Source organism: Diadema antillarum, unplaced genomic scaffold (genome assembly GCF_040938485.1).
Source record: "Diadema antillarum isolate AM-2024a unplaced genomic scaffold, OU_Dant_1.0 seq00000398_RagTag, whole genome shotgun sequence".
NCBI lineage: Eukaryota > Metazoa > Echinodermata > Echinoidea > Diadematoida > Diadematidae > Diadema > Diadema antillarum.
The window spans coordinates 1,958,228-1,983,051 of NW_027271389.1; the positions used below are offsets into that span (position 1 = coordinate 1,958,228).

General features: G+C 38.5%; 1 pseudogene; it reads right to left on the reverse strand.

Annotated features, from left to right (window-relative positions):
* Positions 1-515: 515 nt before the first annotated feature.
* LOC139732074 (carbohydrate sulfotransferase 15-like) overlaps positions 516-24,824 on the reverse strand; it is a 75,693-nt pseudogene continuing 51,384 nt past the window's right edge.

A 24,824-nucleotide genomic window follows, 5' to 3' on the forward strand; every position in this document is an offset into this window, starting at 1 on the left:
GAGTAGTTTGAAATTATAGACCATAAAACCCACTCCAGGCCCAAAACTCGGCGAACGTTGCAAAACATGAGATCAACAACTTGTCACACGTTTCAACGAAATAATGTGTCGAGAGCTATAGGGGCTTTCGGCTCGGTGATTCACGTTGTGTGGCATCGGTCAGTTGACTATAAACAACGAGACCACCATCAATGAACGGCGGCACTGCAGCATAGCTGGCATCAAAATGTCCAGAACTTTTCGTCAAGCCTCGGTGCGCTTCATCCCGCAAAGAAAATAAATACTCAACTCATCATCGTTACGATCCGCTGGATTATTCGTGGTTGCACAAGGCGTCTTCGACACGCTATGTTGATATTTTAGGGAGGGGCATGATGTAGCAGTTTTGAAAGCTCTTCATGGGTGGCGCTACAAGTCCAGTCTTTTCTTCTTCTTCTTTTTTTTTTTTTTTTTTTTGGGGGGGGGGGGTGTGGGTGAGGCGAGAAGAGAGATCTATATTTCTTCCACGCTCAGATCTAATTGGTCTCCTCGCTTTCCGTCGGCTCGTCCGCCCACATGAACGCCGGGTTGCCGACGAGACGGACCAGCTCGCGGTTGTAGGGGGCGTAGAATTCGTCCAAGAGTCTCTTCGTCTCCGGCAGCATGGGACCCAGCAGCTGCTTTTCCGGAGATCGCATGTTCTTCGTGTCGTTCGTGCATATTCGGAAGACATCGGCTGGCGGAAGTCGCTCTACGATTCGTGAATCGTCAAGGGGGGGGGGGGGGGGGAATAAAACAAAACATTAACAACCATGTTACCAGACAATAGAATATTCTTCGTATGACCGCGAGAGAGAAAGGGGGGGGGGGATGAGCAGAACTTTCTAAAAGAAGAAATCCATTACAAAAATCCAAAAACACTGAACAAAGGTAATCATACTCCTTGCTACAATTTATCCCCCTCCTTGCTACAGTTTTTTTCAGGAACAATTTTTCTAAAACATTTTTTTCTTTGGCCATCATCTCTCATTCTCACTGAGTTCGAGGTTGAGTTCCAGTTTGAGTTCAAGTTTGAATCCAGATTTTAATTTCATTTCTACCTTTTCTCTTGAGCGTGTTTTCGAATCCCATAAAGATACACAATCTATTGAATACAATTCAGTGTAAAACGTCTGTATTCACAGTGATAACACATAACACAATTGTAAAATTCGTGAAAAAAATCCTACCAAAAATCTTAATAATACAGTTCAAGATGAAAAAATGACTGTTACTGCATCTGAAAATTCGTAACATGACGTATTTTCTATCTCGTCTTCACAATTCAAGCCGATCGAATTTTAAACGTATGGTACAAGATCAAAAAAGTATAAAAAATCTGAATTATAAAGAGAGAGGTAAACAATACAACTTTTTTGGTCAATCGTTATATATTGCTGTTCCTTCCCTCTTTTGGTTTTTTTTTTGTTGTCTTTAAATGAAACTACGATTCCTGTCTCGAAAACGCTCCAGCAACTTATGAATTACGAGCCATTGAAAAAAAAACAGACAGCAAAACAAGGAAAAAGCTCTCTCACCTAATTCTAAAAATTCGTGTAATTCGATGAGTGACTTCAGACAATTCTGATGCCATGCTTCCATGCTGATGATCTTTAGCCTTTTCCGCGGGAAAAACGAGAGCCAGTCCCCTATGTACACGCTGTACAGGCCGACCTCAATTCTCTGTGGGAGAGAAGAAAAACAAGAAGAACGGTTGATAACCATATTCGAGACATCTCTATTCACCTGGCGGCTGTCATAAGCACTATGAAATACAATTAAACCTTGCTGCCGTAGGTACTGCCGAAAGCGTGTAATAACAATATTTTGAAAAGAATGAAGCAACACATAAAGACAAGTTTTCATTTCCACCTTAGTTGGTGGTGCTGGTCTTCGAATCGTTCTCTATGTTTTTTCAATGACAACTTTATCAGCGCCTAAGTGCTCATGAGACTCATAACACAGACATAATGATGGCCGCCAATGTCACACGAAGGCAACAGGGTTAATTCATTTACGAAATGCTGTTGTCGGTCTTCCTTTAAAAGAATGAGACCAATCTGATCATAACAAAGTGCTGCTTTCAAGGAAAAAAGTTCAAGTTTTAAAATGAGTGTGATTTCAGCTCGAACGACTAGCTGGCTACTCACATGACAAGGACTAACCAATAAGAAATATAGATTACAAGTGAGTTTCTTGGTTTGTTTCGTGTTGGTTGATATGACGTTTCTGTTTTTTGTGAGGGGTATAATTGCTACGTGCTTGTTAAGTTGGTTTTGGTTGGTTGGTTGCTGTTTGGATGGCTGTTTGATTGATTAATAAATTGATTTGTCGATCAATTGTAGATCGACTGTTTGTTGATTGATTGATTGATTGATTGATTGATTGATTGATTGATTGATTGATTCTTTCATTCATTCATTAATTCATTGATTCATTGTTGATTGATTGGTTGGTTGATCGATTGATTAATTGATTGATTGATTGATTGATTGATTGATTGATAGGTCGATTGATCCGATTGATAGGTCGATTGATCCGATTGATTGTTTGACTGTTGGTTGATTGAGTGATTGACTGATTGAATCATTCATTCATTCATTCATTCATTCATTCATTCATTCAATCATTCATTCATTCATCCATTCATTCATTCATTCATTCATTCACTGCTGCTATCTGACTCGTTACGAGACAGCAACAGACCAGGCACAAAAGAATTTTCCAGCTGATGTAGCCTTCGTACTCAAGAGTGTCTACCGCGCCACCCTCGCGACACAAACGTGTCAAGACAGCCAAACAGACACAAAGACACGCAGTGTCTCCCAATTTGTACGCCACTCTTTAAAGATGAAAAAACGTGACAAGACAGCCCGACAGACAGACAGACACAGTGACTGCCACTTCGACAAACATCTTTTCGACAACTGTTTAAACTCGCTGCGCCTCCCGAGGCCGCGGGAGTATCTGTGTCGACCGCGATTATGAACCGCATGATGTCAACATACCTTGAACTATTAATATGAGACCATGGAACATGCATGGCGCATGTGTGCTATTCTCATGACAGAAATATATTAGAAGAGCGGAAGAGGGAGAGGGAAAGAGAGAGAGAGAGAGAGAGAGGGAGAGAGAAACTCACACACAGACATGGACACGGAGGAAGGGGGCGATGGACAAAGGAAGGAAAGACCATCTAAATCTGAAAAGAAATGGGAAGAAATATTTACGCAAACAAAATTTAGACCGGATTGATATCTACAATATTCCTTATAGATCTACTCTGAGTCAAAGACTTCGTTATTTTCAATACAACATGTTTTTTTTTTTGAACATTTCGTTTTGGTCATCGTCTCTAATTCTCACACAGGTTGAATTCAAGTTTGAAACTAAATTTTAATTTGATTTCTACCTTTTCTCTTGAGCGTGTTTTCGAATCCCATAAAGATACATAATCTCTTAGGTGTAAAACGTATGTATTCACAGTAATGATACTGCACAGAAATATTGGCGTTAATAAAGTACTTTTTGCAATGGGAATCTCTAACACAGACCTCTGTGCGTTTTGTTCAAGCTTAACAGAAACAATTACACATTTGGTGGAGGGGTTGTTTTGGAATGCGATGTTACACAAATATTTGTTTTTCAAATTACGTTACAGAATCAAAGTAAAATTACTAGAAGTACTGTTATACTCAGCTCTACAGAAAACCTTCAGTGTTGCAACGTGTGGCTTTTTTTTTATGCAAAGCACTTTATATTTTCTGGCAGAAACTAGGAAATAATAACATTTTTGCCAATTTTGTTATTTTCAAAGGAGGCGAAGAAAGTGGATGAACATAAGTCAGAAAAAATAAAAGTTTTGTATCTAACATTAGCTGAAATTGTATTCATATCATTTAGACTGTTTGTAGCTGCATGTCAAGCCGTATTATTTGTTTTATGTATCATTACAATGGGACATTTATTTGTGATGAATAGTGAATGAAATTTCTTTGTGAAAAAAGTGTGTATAGGCCCTTCATACCACTCCCCCCCCCCCTCCAAAAAAAAAAGGGAAGGAAAGACCTATGAAGAGGGACAGACGTAATCAACACGGTACTGCAGATGGAATGTGGATATACGAGTATCAAGTGGTGTTCACACTTTCGCCATTGTCCGTAAGATTCCTTTAGCTGGAGATGGTATGAAAGGCTGACTCGGCCAAGGACTCCTGAAAATACTGCACAGACGCTTGTTAAAGGGATTGTATAGTTTTGGCTGAGATGGGAATTCATGTTTTAACTTTTTAGGAGATAATTAGAAACTTCTTATCTGAAATGGGAGCTATGATAAAAAAGCATACCATTCCAAGAAAATCGGTTTTGAAATGGCTGAGATATTCAAAAACAAAGAGGTCTAAATAAAAAGGGGGGTCCCACCTTTTATCAAGACCACTTTATTTTACTTTGGGTTTTTTTTTTCTTTTAATATCTCAGTCATTTCAAAACTGATTTTCATCAAATAAACTCTGAATTCCTCTTAGATTGTAAGCTTTTTATATTTCATATAAGTGGTTTCTATTTATCTCTTTAAAAAGTTAAAAGCTGAATAGCCCTCTCAACCAAAACTATACAATCCCTTCAAAGTCACGGGATAGACCTATTCAGCCAAAACCCACAATCATCTTGCATCGGGAGATAGTGGGCTCCATCACGATTACATTCAAATCCAATGGAATCGCATTTCGATGCCACACATAAGTTGGCAGGCAGGTCATTCGACGAGTTGGGCCTTCATGCGTAAGAAGGAAGATACTATAATAGATTCACGGCCCATCCTATAACCTTTTAACTTATACTAACGAACTGGTAGAAAGAAGTTTGGGTATAAATTTATCTTTCTGTTATCATCTTTCCAACAAAGGAACGTTTCTATTGAAATATGGAGGGGGTGTTACTTCTTCAAGAAGTTATAAACAAAATTAGACACTTTCTGTCGATAAACAAAATTGGACACTTACTGTCGATGTACAAAGTATGCACGCTCTCACAATTATAGAAAAGCAATAACATGATTCAGTAAACAAATTGATATTTGCCAAATATATATTAAAAGAATGGTAATGAAAAAACGTGGTAATAGTGAATTGGAGAGTATAATGAGGCGGAAGAAGAAGAGGATGAATGTGATAACGATGATGATGGTGATAATGATGATGATGATGATGATGATGATGATGATGATGATGATGATGGTGATAATGATGATGATGGTGATAATGATGATGATGATGATGATGATGATGATGATGGTGATAATGATGATGATGATGATGATAATGATGATGATAATGATGGTGATGATGATGATGATGATGGTGATGATGATAATGATGATGATGATGATGATGATGATGATGGTGATGATGATGATGATGATGGAAGACGAGTAGCGCCAACGCATTCAGAGTCAGAGCCATCTATACCAGGGGTGCTACCACACGGTCATGAGAATATTGCTCGCAGAATGACTGACAATTATATAATAGCATATCGACACAGAATATCTGAGCGACGCAACGTTACGCCCTACATTATACTCACCACATATTTATTAATGCTGCTTGTGCTGTACGTACACGTGCGTAGATCCAATTTTGCCACGCACTTGTGAAAGCTAGTATGATGCTGACTTTAACTCTCTCGTGAAAATGTTGCGGCGATAACATACTTTCGTCTGTAAAGAATAGGTAGTCGGAGTACAATCTGAAAAAAACAAACAAACAAACAAACATGATAAAGACAGAAAATACATTCATAGATCCATGAACCGACAAGATGAATGCGGACAAAACGTTTCTCTCATAGAGCATATAAAGCTACAAGTTCAGATGAAAACAATAACATTACACGACATTGGAAAATATCAGTATAGATCAGGAACAGAAGTTAAGGATATCTCGATCTGATTAAGCCCTCAAGACAATTCTTTGATGGATGATAATATTTTGTCTGATATCAGAAAATGATAATCAATATCTAACTATATCCCATCACAATGACCAGCGTGTCGTCGCTCATGGGGATTCTCTATTAGTAATATACGACAGTTAAAAGCTGACGGAGATAAATATGTGGATTACATAATAACATTTGTTATATCCTCTGTTATACACTCGTATAAGCAAGTATAAAACGTTCCAACTATGGAAAATAATGATAATAATAATAATGATAATAATAATAATAATAATAACAATAACAATAATAATGATAATAATAATAACAACAATAATAATAATGATAATAATCATAACAATAATCATAATACTAATACTAATACTACTAATAATAATAATTCTTATTGACGCAATAGTTAATTTCATGGAATACGCAATATATAAGGTATATCTCATGGAAGAATACAGAAAGCAGCGTTTTACTGCATCATTTATTGTAAAAGAATTCAAATATGAGTTTCTGTTATATTGTAATGATATTTCCCCCAAAAAGAAGTATTCCAGCAATCGATGATAAAATCCGTTACATACAGAATTTTCATTTGATGTAAATTGAACTATAATGATTGCAATTGTTTTATGCTTGTATTGACTTTTGCATGATTCTGAACAATTGATTTAAATAAAGTCCCTCATTTTGAGGACAAAAAAAAATAATGATAATAATAACAATAATTGTTATTATTATTATTATTATTATTATTGTTATTATTTATCATCATAAATATTATCAATATTATTATTAATATCATGATGATCATCATTATGATTTATTCGGCTTTTCAAACGTGTCTACTTCATGTACATCTAGACAAATATAAAACAAATTTGATTCAGCATGACAAAGAATAAAATAACTCATAACACAGCAACAAAGCAAAAGTGGAAAAAAAAAACATAACACAACAAACAAGGCTGCTAGGGGTAGGTTGCCTTCGACGGTGCAGAGGAATATGAATTTTTCCAGTCTCTCTCTTATATATTCTGCGGCTCCATTTCTGGTAATGATTTATGATGCATGCGAAGTTTGTTTGCCTGCGTGGTTTCTTGTCAAACGCTGGGGGTCAGAAAAAAAGACAAACTGCCTCGTTCGGAGAAGGTAAATAATCAATTCGAAGTCGTAGGCGAACTCTGCATTGATGCGACTTTACCCAGCCACGCTTGTTCCGGGTCACGAGTCGCAAGATCGACCCCGAGTTCATCCACGCCGGCCGTGCAATATTTGATGCCCTCGCACATAAATCTTAGTGATTTACTACATCGAGGAATGGATCTTAAACTCGTAGCGATTATCAGTGGCGGAACGGGAGGGGGGGGCACACCGGGTGCCCCCCCCCCCATTTATTTCTTGTTGAAATAGAAGAAACAAAAAGAAAATGGCTCCCCTTTACGGAATTCATGGATAAGCACCTGATTATACAATTGTCATTATGATTGATTTGTCTTCTCATCACCACTGTCGTCGGGACAATACTTTCATCTAAATCAACCAAGCCCAAAATCACTAGTTTGGCCATTCGCGTATTTTTTTACCTCATTCTCACCAAACTTTCGTGCATAAATATATCTAAACATACTGTGTATATCGGCCTTTATTTATTCACTATATTACTAGTATAGTGAATAAAGAAAGGCCGATACATCCAATGACGTATAGGCCTACATGAGGTAAGATATTTGAACACACACAGTACATGTATCATCCTTCGGAAAATTCAAAACTTCTTCTTTCAAAGATATTTCTTGCAGTGAAATTTCGCCAGGCAGTAGTTAATTATTCATCTTCCAAGGAGTTTTATGTGTTAGTGGCAGGACTAAACCGGATCCTTGGGTCGTTTATTTTGAAGTCCTTTGCACTCTAAAGGATGCAGGGCGGATAGTGCATTGTATATACAGGGATTGTGTTTTTTCATTCAATATTTGTTTTTTTTTTTTTTTATTCACACCATGACTGGTGGATTGCCAAGCAGCACACGACCATGATGTCTCCGCGACCTCGGTACATCCTGCGCTAACGGCCTTCCACTTTTCCTGCCTACCTGCATTTGTTTGAAAATGATGTTAATTCAATCTAAATAGTTCCTGTTCATGTTGTCATTCATTGTTCTGCTCGAACAGCTGACGCATTTCTTTTCTGTTTTTGTTGTTGTTTTTTGATATTGGTTTCACATGTGGGTTTGCATTTTTGGTTTTGATAAACACTGTCTATTGAGCAGACATATTGTTTCATGACTTCATTTACATTTACCAAATCTATCCATATAGAGGTTTAACGTTAAAATGACAATTCATGATTACAACGCTGTTTGATTCTTGATATTTCATGACTTACTCTTACCCTTTGAGCTGAGGAGCAAAAACAGAACAAAAAAAAAACATAAAAAAGAAGGAAATGGTCCGTGCACGTTGGCGATGGCTCAGATTTCAACAGGTTTAGAAGAGAATGTATAGCATCATAACACGAAGTGGAAATGTACACGTCTTCTCTCGTAGGTTTTATTGATGATCATAGCATAATATTCGTCATAATTTTAATCCCTAGGAAAATTGTCAGCTATGAAATAGAACATACTTTTTCATGATATCCTTTCTCAGTTGCCATATTGATGACTTAATAATCCATACATATATTTCTTTTAAAAAAAAAAGAAAAGAAAAAAAATCTTCGAAGGAACACTACAACACAGAAGATAAAGATGCATGGTTTCAAAAAGCTATCCACTACTAGTACATTAAAAGTCCTTGACACATATTCCGACTGCATTTTCTTCGTGGCAAAACAGTGGCAATGACGTCCACAGCTCTACTTGCTTGTGCAGTAAAGGGAACTGGTTATTTTGGAAAATGTGCAATTTACCAGTCGAAGTGTCATTAACATTATCATTTTAACCCTGGACCTTTCCACGCAACTTCAACAATCTCAGGACGATAACAAGTGAAGCAAATAATGGGAAAGTGATAAAGTACACAGAAATGATCCATGAGACCATAACAATGTTATCCTTGACTGCCAGACTTGTCAATCAAAATATAAACTGTGTTCGCAACAACAGACCAGCGATCCTGCTGTCGAGGCTTCATGACGACATAATGGGACTTTGCCGACGGCGACCGGACCCGCTGTACACCAGAGACTAGAGACTGTTCGCATTCCTGAAACGTGCACTGGTGCGTACGCACGGAAACGAATGTTACTGGATCTGGACGACCGTATACTGCGGAAGATGTGGGGATGTGCGTGTGCGTGTGTGTAATGTAATGTAAGGTAATGTAATATATTTTTTGGGGGAGGGGTAAAAGTAATTACTCATGTTCCATAAGCACTATAGATTAAACGTATTCAACTTTTATGGTTGTTTTGTTTTCTCACACACTTTAGTTTATAGCTTAGCTATGTACTAGGTACTTCTAGAATAAAAAAAAAGTATAGGACGTAATAGAGAAGGAGACTTCACCATGCGACTCGAGGGACCAAAAATTGGCCTGCGCTCTCACTAAGAAGGAAACTTCAAGGTGACGTAAGAGACGTCTTCAAATAAGGATGATAATCTATTAGTCAAGAAGTCGAAAAAAATAATGTCCTCCGACACCTCCGAGATATCTCCGCAACGTCTCCGGTAGGTCGCTAATGGGTCTTCGCAAAAGTCGCGCAGACGTCTCGGAGACCTCGCTCACAAAGATTAGTCTCCGCGACTGGAAGGAGACGTCGTCACGGAGACGTCGCGGAGACGTCTAAGCGACCAGCTAGAAACTGGAAAGAATCTCCGAAAAAAAATCGAACAGGTTTGATTTTCTCGTAACTCCCCGGAGACTCGGTTACATTCCAGGAGACGTCATGGAGACCTCGTGGAGACCTCGTGGAGACATCTCCTCGACTAGGGAGACTCGAGTCACCAACAGGTCGCCAACATGTCTCCAGCCCAGTGAGATACCCACGATAGTTGAATACGTTAGCAAATTGGGCCTATAATAGGCCAGTCTACTAAACATATGTACGTCTATCATCTTCTCATAGGGGAAAAAGACCCCTAACCCCCAACTCCATCACATTTTGTCACGAGGCAGCGGTCAAGGGGGATATCAAGCTCACCTGTCTGCGGGATTCCTCAGTATTGCAATGGCTCGGGCGTCTGGGTGGATGGTGACAATCAGCTCCCCGTTGACGTGGGGTGGCCCCGTGTCCAGGTTCGGGTAAAAAAGCTTCCAGTGCTGGTTATCCCACATCGTGGAGGCCGAGCCGTCCCCTGTCAAGCAAAGGGCCGAGACGACAGTTAATTAGCATGCAAGAGTAAAAATACACATCATTGAGGGCATAAGTAAAAATTACCCACGCAAGGCGCAGTCTATACGCCCGAGGTGATAGCCGAGGGTGCGTTTGGACTGTTTGAGAGTGGGTAATTATACTTTAGAAAAAATGTTGTGTGTTATTTGTTTTATAAAATGTTGAAGCAAGTTCTTGTCGTTCGTCAAAAATTCTGCAGCAGTCATATCCTCTAGCCGTGCTAATCAGTGCTAATCACCGGTCATTATACTTTACCAATGACCGGTCATAAACAAAATTACGTGTTAGGCAAAATAAATGTCTGGTCACGTGTATGCTCTCAACCAATCATTTGTTTGCAATCTACTCTATCATTTTTTAGTTATGACAGTCACATAATGAAAGTGCAATTCTCAACCACTTGTTCAAGTTGATTTTTTTTAAATAAACGTAGTGAACTAAAAAACAACAACAAACAAACAAACAAATATAATACAGGGTTGATCAGTTTTGCTTTTATAAACAGAGTAATGGCAGACGATAAGCATGGCAGTGGTCTCATCAAATTCAAACCTAATATCAAGAAGGTCGTCTAATTTTGTTTTTCACGAAATACCGGTAGTGATAGCAGTCAAAACTGTAATTATGCAAATTGCGGGAAATGACGTCATCACTATACAAGCTACCCATATATCTCAGCGGAAATCTGCATTAAATTTCCTGTTTTGACATGAAACAACACCAAATAAAGGGTATCCTTCTCATTAAAAAAAAATACTGTAGCCTGCTTTATGATTTATCAGTTACTCTAATTACTCTCGGGAGAGCTGGGAGGTGATGACGTCACCGTCTCTTATTGCTTGTTGATTGTAGGGTTGTTGTTTGTTTGTTTGGGTTTTTTTTAGTTTTTTTTTTTTTTAAACCTGGAAAATCTACTGAAAACATCGAAATTTCATACCAATGTTATTTTGGGTCCGATTTCCATAATATTTCTACAGGTCTGTTCGTTTGATTTTACTCTATTGTTAATACCATCATTCTTATAAATATAGTGTGAATAGCAAATGTTACCAGTAAAAACTTACGCCCTAAGGGGGGGGGGGTTAATTACTTAATGTGAATGGATAAAAAAGGGTGGGTAAAAAGAGAAGGCAGCCGGTGGTATAGTGAGTTACAATCATACGAACTTTGGGCACAAAATATTGCATCCTCAGGCAATAACCTGACAGAGACGAAACAAAACATTCTTGTTTTCGTTTTCTCACAATTAGATTAATGAAAATTCATTGGTTTGTGGTGTTGGCACATTAAATGTGATAGAATCCGAGACTGAGTATTCTCGATCGCCCAACAAAAATGATAAAAAATAAGAAGCAATGTTATATAAGCTCCTTTTCTCACCGACCTGGCCTGAAAGATTATGTCAATTCAATTCATGTCAATTCAAATCAATTCAATTCAATTCAATTCAATTCAATTCAATTCAGTTCAATTCAATTCAATTCAGTTGAATTCAATTCAATTCGATTCATTTCTTTTCATTCTTGTTTATGCACAAGACCAAAAGACTAGGTGCCATATATTTGGTACAATTTAATCCATGAGATGGAAGAGTAGCTGCCCTGTATAGGGAGATGGCCACGGAATTCAAATCCCAGGATATAGTTTGTGTGTGTGTGTGTGTGTGTGTGTGTGTGTGTGTGTGTGTGTGTGTGTGCGTGTGTGTGTGTGTGCGTGTGTTGTTCTTGTTGTTGTTGTTATTTTTGTTGTTGTTGTTGCTACTGCTGCTGCACTTGTTGTTGTTGTTGTTTACTATAGCTCTATCATAATTGGCGGTATGTAACAGCACTCTAAAACCCAGTGAGCCGAGTTAACGAGCCAAGCTATCAGGAGGTGAGGGGATTAAATGACTTTCATTCGGAATCGGCTTTTGTTGTCCCTCCTAATAACGCTCTTTAATAATCGTAATGATTGGGTGTGGTGCATTATCCTCGCCCCCCCCCCCCCCCCCCATCTTCCATCTATACTTCTGATCTTTTTCTTCTACCCCTTGTGCTTTGACCTCGAAAAACAAACAAACAAACACACATATATACATACATACATACATACAAACATACAAACAAACACTATGACCTCGCTTACCAACGATAATTTTGCTGATGTTTTGCTTGGAGGCCTCGGCGTAGTTGTTGAGAGCGTTGGCCCACCTCTTGTAGTATGTGCCTGGATCTTCGTTCAGTCTGTCCCAGCCCCTTTTCAACTCGGCTACATACATAAAATACATTACACATAAAAAAAAAAAGATAATAAGATAACAACAAAAATGATCACATCAGCTGCAGGTGTTAGAGAAAGAAAGGGGGTAGGAACCTTGAGAACGGCTTAAGTCAGTGAGGTATATCTGATTGGCAATCACAGAGGTTGGAGCTCGGCGACGGGGTGAGAGCCGTGATGCGCCATGTTGGGCGTTGCTCTTTGAGCACTCAGACTGAGTGGTAAATAGCATTATAAATAGCCCCTGTCATTCTTCTTATTATTATCATTTTTATTTTATTGTTATTATTATAAGCACAATTATGATCATATTCTTCATTATTATTATTATCATTATCACTATTATCATTACCATTATTACTATTATACGAACTCTCATCAAAAGACGTCGAGCGCAACTTTTTTCCTTCTATTCCTTTGTTTCCTTAGCGGTAAATGTAACAAAGAAACGCTCTCTTGTTGCCTACAGTACATCCCCACCAACCAGCAAGTAGTCGAGTTTTTGTGCGGATTGGCTTGGTTCTCGAGAAAATGTCGACTTTAATTCTTTTGATTCTCACTTCCGCTCTGGTTCAGAGACTTGCCTAGAGTATTAGAACAGCTTCAAAACCTTGCCGTGACCTACCAAACATTCGTCATCACGCCGTGACCAAGATCTTGCCAATTAGTGGATTTTTTTGTGCTCTGTTTTCTCAGAAACAAACCTCCATCATCCTCCCAAACACGACAAATTGCTAATCTATTATACAATGAATTTGATGCGTGGGTGTGAGATGAAACAAACACGGTCTCGGTCTTCAGAAACAAGACAACGTATTGTATAAACACATCTGTGATATATGGGGGGTGTCTGCTTGTGTGTTTAGTCTCGTATAATGTGGTCGTTTTGTGTGTACTTCACTTTCAACCCTATCATCCAAAATCTACGCGATGAAATAATCACCTCCTTCTCCCCTCAGCATATACAAAAAAAAAAAATAGTACATCATTTTTCTTTTAAGAAAATGCTTGTGTCGGATGACTGTAGACAATTTTTGCTAGGAATCACAAAGATTACGGAGACTTCGGAGACTTCATAAAAGTAACGCCCCTTTTTGTTCTGAATTCGGGTCATCAGGAAGTTATTGCTCCAATTTAGTTTAAGCAACTACAGGAGCTCTACTCAGTGGAAAAAAAAATCAGCGGACGAGTCAGAAGAGTTTATCTTTATTAACCCTTTTTTGTGCCAATGACTCAAATGTGCACAAAATATTACACACAAACCAATGAAAAGGTAATATGGTACGTGGCAGGCAGAGGGTTAATGAACAGGTGATACAACATTATTTCATTTTGAGACCCTCATCAGTTCACAAAGATTAGTCACGACGACGAACTTGGTGTTCTCGTCTTGGTGTTGTCGTCTGTTATGGACGTGTCGTAGTCGTCATAGAGATGACGTCATAATACTCGCCGCGTTCGTTTACCAAGTTCATGTAGCAAAACAATGATCTGAGGTTTTCTATTAATTTTCCTGCATTTGCTGCATCAGCATATATAATCTGGGGGTGAATTTCCCTCTACAGGGAACGTCGGAGCAATTCTTAAATCCGGTCTTGTTAAAGTTGAACCACCGTAAAGGATCATCCCCTTTGTCCTCTGCGGTGGAGCTAATGTTGACCTCTTCGTTAAAAAAAAAAAAAAAAAAAAAAAAAAAAAAAAAAATATATATATATATATATATATATATATATATATATACCAACCTATCTTACCAGGGCTGCCAACGTGTGTACATCAAAAACACGGAAGTTCCTATTAATATTAGGAGAGATAAGTACTTCAGTGTAACACGCATGAGGTAGGTTGATAAATGGGAGATGATTATTCCCCCAAATCAGGCAGGCTTTTGGAATCCTGTTGTCGGGACCTTAACCCTAACCAGGCCGGGCTTTTTTGGGTGTTCTGTGGCCGGGGAGGGGTTGATTCAACCCCCCCCCCCCCAGATCTCGGCCGTCGATCGCGCAATCGCCATGAAATTTGGCACGTGCATTACCTGTGGCGTAATCTACCAAGCTATACAAAAAGAAATGGAAATTTTCGTCATAATAATTAATTATGCTAATGTATGCATAAAATCATACATTTTGCTCTAAATCAGAAATTAAAGCTCCTAGAATCCTACTTTTTGGTGAAAACATTCTTTGTAGCATTTCTAACAATGTACTTGAAAAAAAAAATTTGGTATCCAAATCAATTTCTTATGTATTTCATTGTTTTATGAATTTCTTATGTATTTCATTGTTTTTAGACCTTTTGTTTTATATTTTTTTCCGCAAAATTTATGACAGAACCTATATCAAGCATAATTGTGCTAAAATTAATTAGTTTCAGCCTATAAAAGTGAAAATAATCATATCTTTATGAATAAGAAGAGAAAACTCAATTTGCATAGACTTTACACACAAAATCATGTTCTTGAGCCATTATCGGTCTGACAGGCATGTATAAAACGTTATGCAGCGTCGTAACGGTATGGTGTCAAAAGATGCGCGAGACTTGAAAGTAAAAATTCAGCGAACGGCGCGGTCAAAAAATTTCGCGCGGCGGAGTAGTCGTGAAAAATGTCGAGGGGGGGGGTTGATTCAACCCCCCCCCCGGCCTTTTTAGGGTTAAAGAAATAGAATTAATTTGTAATGGAGGAGCCTACTGCGGAATGTGGATGCTCTACTTTACTCGATACTTCCCGTACTTTCAGTTTTTGTGGAAGGTCTTGCAAGTCATCTCTAGCAATAAACCATTATCACCCAAGATTTCAACCCGTGCTCCTCCAGTTCTTCTATATAATCATGTTTAATTGCCACATCAATGCCAAACGCGCTATACAGTTGACACATGAGACTAATATTACTTCCATAATGATTATCAATATTATTATCATCATCACCATCATGATCATAATGTTTTGTAGCGGTGTGTAGAGATAATAACTTCTTGTTGAGCATCGCGCTTACCCCCTCTCGCCCTCTCACAGGAAGTTTCAGTTCTATCTGGTAACCATGGAGACCGTACATGGAGTTGCAAAAGTAGCACCTCCCTCTGTCTCTTCCCTTCCGTTCCCCTCCCCCCCCCCCCCCCTCCCCTCCTCTCCCGACGATGTGCTCACCTATTCGAACCCTGCTCCACCAGTGCGGTTCCTTGCCGGTCTCGACGACGTGGGGATGGGCGATGAGTTTGTTCCACACGTCCGTCGTGCCGCACTTCGGCATCCCGATGAGGTAGAAGTAGGGCAGGCACTGGCGCGGCTTGTGCCTCACGTTCCAGCAGGGGTTCTTGTACTTCTTCGAAAACGGCTCGGGAAGTTTTTGAAATAGCTGTAAGAAAAAAAAAGGCGGAAGGGGGTGGAATGGGCAGAAAGAAAGGAGCAAAAGGGGTTAGGGGTGAGAAAAGCGAAACTAATGACGAACATCTTTTCATATTTTCGCATGTGTTGTTCCCATTTGATAGCACTGTGAGTAGGATCCTATAGTTTTTAAAAGAGGTCGTGTGTTTTTTATTTCATGTGTGTGTGTTTTTTTGTGTTATTTGTTTTGTTCTCTACTATCTACTGCACTACACTCATCCAATCATTAATCTAATCCATTGATTCATTCATCTACTTGTTTGCTAAGCAATTCATTCGTATATATATATATATATATATATATATATATATAGTGTGAGAGATAGTTCCCTGGGTCCCGAACGTGCGCGGTGCCTCATTGTTGGTTGCATATATATCGAAAGAAATTGGACTGAGGCTCTAACTTCAGACTCACAGTAAAACACCCGTAGCAGAAAACTCGGCCATGACCAGACAGGACAAAATATAGCCCAACATACAGAAGATGAGCACACGGTGCTGGGATGCACAATAACGATACGAGTCCCACGCAGATCCTGACGAAGGCCTAATGACGGGCCAAAAGCTTGACAAATAAAAGGGAGACTAAGATCGAGAGCAATGTCCCGCCTCAGTCCAATTTCTTTCAATATATATATATATATATATATATATATATATATATATATATATATATATATATATATATATATACAGGTACACATGACGAGTACGTATTTGTATTGTAGATATGTGTAAACATATGATAATTATATACAGAAAGATATGGAATGAATAATTCTGGGTTATTCATGTATTCACATTTGGGAGGTTGACCTGACTTTTCCGGCACTTTGTCCTTGATATCCAGGTAATATCCTGGTTTCAAGTGAGTCGGCATTACAGCTGACGGGGAAAAGAAGTGTTATAATAATAATACTGCTGTCTGCAGCTGTGTCAGTGAACTCCAAAGTTATTGCTGACGGATGTAAAGGATTTTCCACCAGACGACCAGAGACAGCGACATCGAAACAAAAAGGTCTTAAATCCCTTTCATGGGATTTCATGAGATTTCATGAGATTTCATTGGCCTGGTCGCCCAGGGCCACTAAAAACCGATGTAGGGCCACTAAATCCCCCCCCCCCCCCCCCGAAAAAAAAAGTTATCTTTTGGCGGTCCGATCGGGCATCCAAAATTATTCCAAAGGAATTTTTATATGTGCTTTTATTTCGGGCCACCAAAATTTCATATGCGAAGATTTTAGTGGCCCGAATAGGCCATGGGGTGAGCTGGTTTTTTCGCTTGTTTCGTTCCGACAACTGCGGCACTAAAATTTCTCCACAGCTACATGTAAACAAATAACCAAAAAGGCTACAGGAAAAAGTTCGACACAAACCCTCCTGCAGTATTTTGGTAATTTAGGGGGAAACAGTGAACTTTTTTGTCACTGAGGAGCTGAATATGTAAACTTTGCCGCGTACGATATTCATTCGCGAACGATCATGTGATGTATGTTATCCAATCCGAATCGAGAATTATTGTTTACGAGTCAAAATGGCCGCCCCCTGTGAGCCTGTCGACGCGTCTACGTCGTCTGCTCTGCCGAAACTTTTAAGATGCGTTATTATGCATGTAACATCGATGAAGTTTGAAAATTTCACGGCTATGACAAACCTAAGATAGACGAAACCTATTTTGTGTGCCAAAGAGTGGATCAAATTGAGTGGGGGAGACCGTGAAATCGCAGACCAGAACGAAGTGATTCAGCTGCTCAGGGGGACTGACTGCAACCTACGTAGGATAATTTACAGGTTAGTTTACGTGCGTACAGTCGTAGCAGTCGACACTGCAGTGCAGTCTCTCTCATATGCATAATGTTAATGACCATGATGACTACAAATACAACGTTAGCTACTAGTATGTTATGAACGTTGCTTGTGTATGTTATAATGGGCGCTAATGCAGTAGCTTAGCCGTTAGCGTGTCTGTTACATTTTAGATAAATTATCTTGAATTTCACCTTGGCATGGCATAGCCCCGTTATAATGTAGCCTAGCGTTAGATGTAATTTTACATGTTGTTCTATGTACAGCCCAGGTTGTAGGTTGATGTAGCTGATCGGTGATATTGTTTTGTAAAAACCTTGACACACAGGACTGGATTGAAAAAGGTCTAAACTGCATGTAAATTTATATTTTCATAATCATGGCCATGGAGTATTAATATTAAATATCCATCCTGTTTCTCTCACCCCGAAATTGGCGAATCTCCCCTCAAAACACACATTTAGCATCTCATTAAATTAACTTATTAATATTTGATATAAATAGGTCTAAAAAACCAACAATGACAATAACATAATTTCAACAATTAAACTCCCTAAAACATATGATTACCATTATGTTGTGCCAAACTATAAAGCAGTGGGTGGTGGTGATAGTGAAAGGCCAAGGATTACTAGTATTAATGATGATAAGGCAGTTGTATTCATAATTATGATAATTGATATTGCATGTGATCAGGTGCTGAAAGCTGTAGATGTAATTTAAAATCAGTAATTGCACTGCAAGTACAAGTTGAAGTAGTTGATGATGACAATGATCATGAGGTGTTAATGATTACCTGGCATAGTACTAGGGCTTATTGGTAATTACAAGATTCAAATATATTTGCAGTCAATAGTCTACTGTACATTTAATGATATATTGAGTGTAATGTTCAACCCTCCCTCTAGCGTTTAGCCTTTTTTTCCCCCTAACAAAATCCAACAGCTAATCATTGCTGTTCATTTCTCCATTGTATTAAATAGGATTCCATGAAACGTGCTACAAGAGGTTTATAGATAGCAAACGCCTGAATCTCGCTAGGAAACGAAAGCTGAAGGAGGAGCCTGGTCCGTCAGCAGGAGCATCTGTTTCTCCCCTAAGACGCTCACAGCAAGATCAAGATTTTCCTCTGGAAGCTGTTCAGGTTCTGCTGTGTTGCCTGTAAAATGCATCATTTGCAACAGAGTCAACCTGCTCATTACCGTACTTGCAAGGGAAATAGGTTAATATGATTGATATTGAAGCATGAAAACATTGCCATGTTACTATAAGTTTGTCCTTGATAAAATGGAGCATATATATATACACCACTGAAACATTCACACACATACACAAAGAACTTCAGTGCAAAGTTCAGAAACAACAGAATGTACTGTATATGCACCAATGCTTTGGTCAATGTGATTGATATTCAAGAATTGACATCTTACCAAAGTTGTGCATGATAAAATGTCTTTGTAATACAGATTGCTTCCTGTATTTTGAATGCCAATGTTTATGCAACATGTTTTGACTCCTTGCCTCAGTATGTGATTGTTCGCCCTTTAGCAAACATTTCTGTCCACTATTATGATTTGATTAGGGTTGAATTATTCTAAGAACAAAGATGTTTTCCTAAGTGTGGTTTTTTCATAAAACTGAATGACTACGATTAAAATTTGTTTCTCCCACTCTGGGGAAAAAAAAAATGTAACTATTATTAATACTGAAACAGAATGTTCATGTAGAAAGGTCAGTACAATGTAGGTGTGAGTACAAAATCAGTTTGCTAAAACTAATACCAGCCAAATGAAAATTGTGCATAAGTTGAGTCAATTTTGCACAGATCCTCTGATATTGGAAGTTAATTGCAATGTTATCATAATTTTTAATGCCAAACCTGTTTTATTCTCTCCAAGATTTTCAGGTACACATTGCCTCCAATACAGAATCCAACATGTTTCACTCATGAATGGGTAAACTATAATTTTGCCTTTATTTTATATATTGGCATTTTTCAAAACTTTTACACCCTTTCAAGGATATTTGGACCATGGAATGTTCCATGAAATTTATTAAAACTAGAAAATTTGACTGATTATCATTTTGAGCTATCTACATGAAAGGAGGTAGTGTCCCACCATGTTGTAACCTAATAATAGCAATGAAAACTTCAGGAAATTTTATGAAGATTAAATTTTCTAAAGTACTGTATAATATTTCATGAACAACGTGATTGCTATGTGATCTAAGTATATTAAAGTTTCTTAAGAAGAAGAAGAAGAAGAAAATAAAAACATGTTTACTGATAAACAATGTGATCTGTTTAATAGTAATGTCTCATGTGTGTAAATGAGTTTGTATGTGTGCGTGTGAGTGTATATAATATGTCAGCGTTTTTATGCACCTGTGTATGTGTAATGCACTGATCAATACATGTATTATATCATTGTGTGTGTTCATGTTTATGATAATCTTTTTTATGACGCTGATGTGATAAATGGCAAAGGCATGTAGAATAATATTTTAATACACTTGGGTATATTGAATCTTCATAACTATGTGTGTGCGTATGTGTGTGTGCATGTGAGGGTGTGTGTGTGTGTGTGTGTGTACAATAAGATTCTCCCACATGCACGCGGACACACACACAAACAAACGCACTGATTTTTTTTCTTTCTTTTTTTGCCTGAATGATTAGTCATTTGATTAATAACATGTCTTTGAACAGAATATAAGGCATTTGCCTTGACCTCTGACGGTCAGTCAGTGCTCTCTCTCATACGGTCTCGAACCACTTTGCTCTTGTCCTCCTTTGCATAGCCAGCATCAGGAAAAACTGAAACATGAGATATAATGCAACTATTAAACCAAAACTTCACTTTTTTCTAGGTATATGGCTAAAAGCAGTGCTTTACAAATGTGCATATGTATTTCAGCTTAGAAACACTATGGGAACTATACTGCGGCTAGCAGCCCCATACGCATAACTGCGGCCAGCAGCCCCATACGCATAGCGTCATGGGGCTGTGAACTGTAGCATACAGGATCATGACGGATGTTTTATCGCGGACAAATATCAACTTAAAATCGGGAAAAAATCTTCAATTTGAAGACTTATCAATAAATTTGAAGTATTGATAACAGAGTTCGTGCAAGGTTTGCTTCTGCAAATAGTTCCTTTCTGTTCAAATTGATGACTAAATGTGACTCGGTCGAGAGGAAACTGGCAGAGCTACACTGAATTGACGGCCAGCGCATGCACACACAGACATCTACATCCAGTCAATGGATTCGAAATTTGTGCGCAGTGATGTGTGCGCCTGCGCTGACCGTCAATTCTGCGTAGCTCTCCCAGATTCCTCTCGACCTAGTCATAGTAAGTCATCAATTCGAACAGAAAATGACTATTTGTAGAACCAAACCTTGCACGAACCCTGTTGTCAATACTTCAACCTTACTTGTAAGTCTTCAAATTGAAGAATTTTTGTTCGATTTAAGGTTGACATTTGTCCGCGATACTATTCTGTCATAATTCTAAATGCTACAATCCGCAGCCCCATTACGATATCGATATGTGTATTGGGCTGCTGGTCGCAGTTTATAAAATATGGATTTTCGCAAAAACTACAGGATATTTCGAGGAAAACTTTTTTACAGTATATTAGGATGTACAAAACATCACATTTCCGCATTCAGAAAGTAGTGCCAGTGTTGCTGGAACGAAACCCATTTTCTAAGCCTCTTTTCAGCTTCACCCCATGGCCTAGAACGGCCCCAGAGGGAAAAAGGCGAGTGTCGATCCTGTAGATAACTTTGTTCATGAAAAATTTGCAGCAACCAATGAATTAAATGAAATCAGTTTGCATATTTCAAATGCACTTGTACTCAGTTACCTTTCGTCGTTATCCCTATTTGAATAGAATTTATCTGAAGAGGTGTTTATGAGTGCGAGTTTAGCTTTATAAATGAGTCAATGCATGCACAAAAATTCTACTTGCCTTTTGATCAGGTATGAACAAGAACAAACAGAACATAACAGTGAGAATATGAAACATCATATTCTACACACTCTACGTGCTCGGAGAGCTCTCAAAACTCGGTAGATACCATTGACAGACACTTTTTAATTAATACTACCTCCACAGTGCAGCTATTCTGGTGTTCAAAAAACTCGCTGTTTCAGCACAATGGAGTATTTTCGCAACGATTAGCTTTCTGCCTCCCTTTTAACAGGAAGTATTGAAGGAACTGATTACAGTGGTTCTTATGGGCTTTTCTTGGAAAAATATACAAATATCGCTGAACTGGGAATATCATCGGAAAAGTTCCTATTTACACGATCGTGCAACCAGTTTCATGTCAGCTAATCAATCATCACAACGCTCGATGACATTTATAGGAAAAGATCGCTTTGCACGTAGTCATAACTGTGTAGTAACTAACAAAATCCTTCTCTTCATTTGTATAGAGGTGATATTTACTACTACTTTGACATACAAAAAAAAAACAGATATGGTCTATGACTCGTTTGACGTCATATAATGCGAGGATATTATACCAAGTGTTCTCAACGGAGGTGTCAGCTGATGCCATCGTATAAATAGAAAAATAAAGAAGAAATCATAACATTTTCCTCCAGGTCGTCTGAGGGCGTTATGCTAAATGTCTTACGACCATTCCATTTTCCGTTCCTCCGATATGTTGCATTGAATTCACCGATTTCTTTCAACGCAGCTTACCCACTTGATTCCAACTAATGTAGTTACCGTTTTCGGGAGCAAATTATACCATTACGCAGTAGATTATGTGATCATAAATAACATCATCCGACTATACTCTAGCATTATAGCGTCCATGAAAATGTCATAAAGTTTGGCATGGTTATAAATTATTCGGCAACTTGGCGTTAGTTTTCTCTGAAAACAGATTTATGATTGCTAATCCCACGCTATCCAGAAGATTTTAATGGGTAGCATTTCATATGATTTTGTTTTGATTTGAAAACTAGGAAATTAGTATAAAGGGCATTGCATGAGTTTCAATGGCAACAAGGCCTCATCAAACTTGCGCTTGCTATTATGACTTATAGTGCCCTCATTTCATGAAATCAAGTCTAAAAGTAAAATCCCACATAATGAATCATGTACGGCCCATTTTATGAGCATTTCACCTCTTCAGTGTGTTTGATTCAACTCTATCACAATAGTTAACGAGAACGTGGAGGTTTACAAAAGGGTTCTCTGAAATACAAATAGATGTTGATTTGTGTTGATTTATGATACCCTCAACATCCCTTTTGCGGTGAAACGTATTTTAAAAACATTCCATTATACCTTTAACTAATGTTTCTCCTCTTTTTTTTCTTCAGATTACTTGGATACGTCCGCAAAAAAAAAAAAAAAAATCCTTCCAAACCAATATTCCTGTTGTGACCTCATCTGTCAATCATTGCTAGAGTACTGATATGCACCTTCCCCTCGACTCAGCATAACTTGCATGTTCCCTCACTATGTCTTTTGTTATAGTCACAGAAACATGCAAGTTAAGCTGAGTCGAGGGGAAGGTGCATTCCAATGTCTTTTGTTAAACATATCAGTACTTTAGCAATGATTGACAGATGAGGTCACAACAGGAATTTGCTTGGAAGGATTTTTTTGAGCGTATCCAAGTAATCTGAAGAAAAATAGAAGAAAAATTAGTTAAAAATATATGGAATGTTTCTAGATATTCATTTCACCGAAAAAGTGATGTTGAGGGTATCATAAATCTACACAAATCAACATCCAGTTGAATTTCAGAGAACCGTTAAATCGCTCAGAGCAAGGAGGTTAAGAGTTGGAGTTCCAACTGGCTGTAATTATTCAAACAGTTGTCAGATTTCTATTGATGTACAAAAGAATTTCACAGGTGCATTTGTGCCTTTGATGATCGATGTTCGAAGCCGCCGTCTTTCTGAGCAATCTGAAGATTCAGTTTGAACGTTAACATAATATCGGCCATATTTTGCTTATTTATTCATTAAATGAAATGAAATTTCACTTAATGATAAAGCATGTAAAAAAAAAATCAATCCCGTGCAGAAATTTGTGCAAAAGTGTAAATCAGAGCTGTATCATGTGAAACGGTTTAAAACTGTACCATCCTGGAAAGCCGGTTTTATCACTTTTCCACTTAATTCCGACAAATAAAACTGACCTGGAATAATCTTCAAATATAATTCTTTATTGATAGATATATGGGTATATACGGGTATGCCCAGTCGAGTGATTTTCATCTTTATTTCAGTATTTTTTGCGCAATTTCTATTCGCACATCCTCGTGTCTGTATAACTTGTATAAGAAGGGACAGCGAAAAGTAATTACCATCACGAAGACATATCTTCCTCAGAAAGTGTCTGGTGATTATGCAATGAGACACGAGTCAATTGTCTTCCTATCTGCGTGGCAGATCCTGTTTGGCACATGCTTCAAATATTTTTGAGCGGCGGCATCGAACATCTCGCAAAGGAAATAAGACAGTTGTGACTCCATTCTCTTGAACCTCCTTGCTCAGAGTAATCGCTTGTGTATGAGTATAATAGGAAAGTTGTTTCGCAGTAATGAAAGAGTTAACATGAATGTATGTCTTACGCCTCGGGCGAGTCTCCGCAAGCTCGTGTCCGGAGTTTCGGGCACGCGGTAGAAACCGCCGCTGAGCTCCTCGGTCTTCTGAGCCGCTCGGGAGTCGCGGCCGCCGTCGCCGTCGCCGCGCCTCGCCTGCATTTGGTCGAAGGGGGGCATGTTCGCGTGCGAAGTGGAGAAGAAGTCCTGGATGACGGCGCGGTTGTAGAAGCTGAAGTAGACGAGTAAGCTGCAAATGGAGATGAACGTCAGCAGCTGGGTTTTCTGCTGCTGATGGGAGAGATTATAAAGGACGGAAGACAGAGAAGGGGGCGAGAAGAGAGTTAGAGAGAATATCAATCATTATAACGATGAGAAAACTTCGTCCTTCTTCAATCATGTTAACTTCCATTTCCACAACAGTGATAAGATAAATAGGCGACATTTATTACAATTACGTGTCAAGAATCGCATCGATTTTCTCCTTAGTTTTTGAC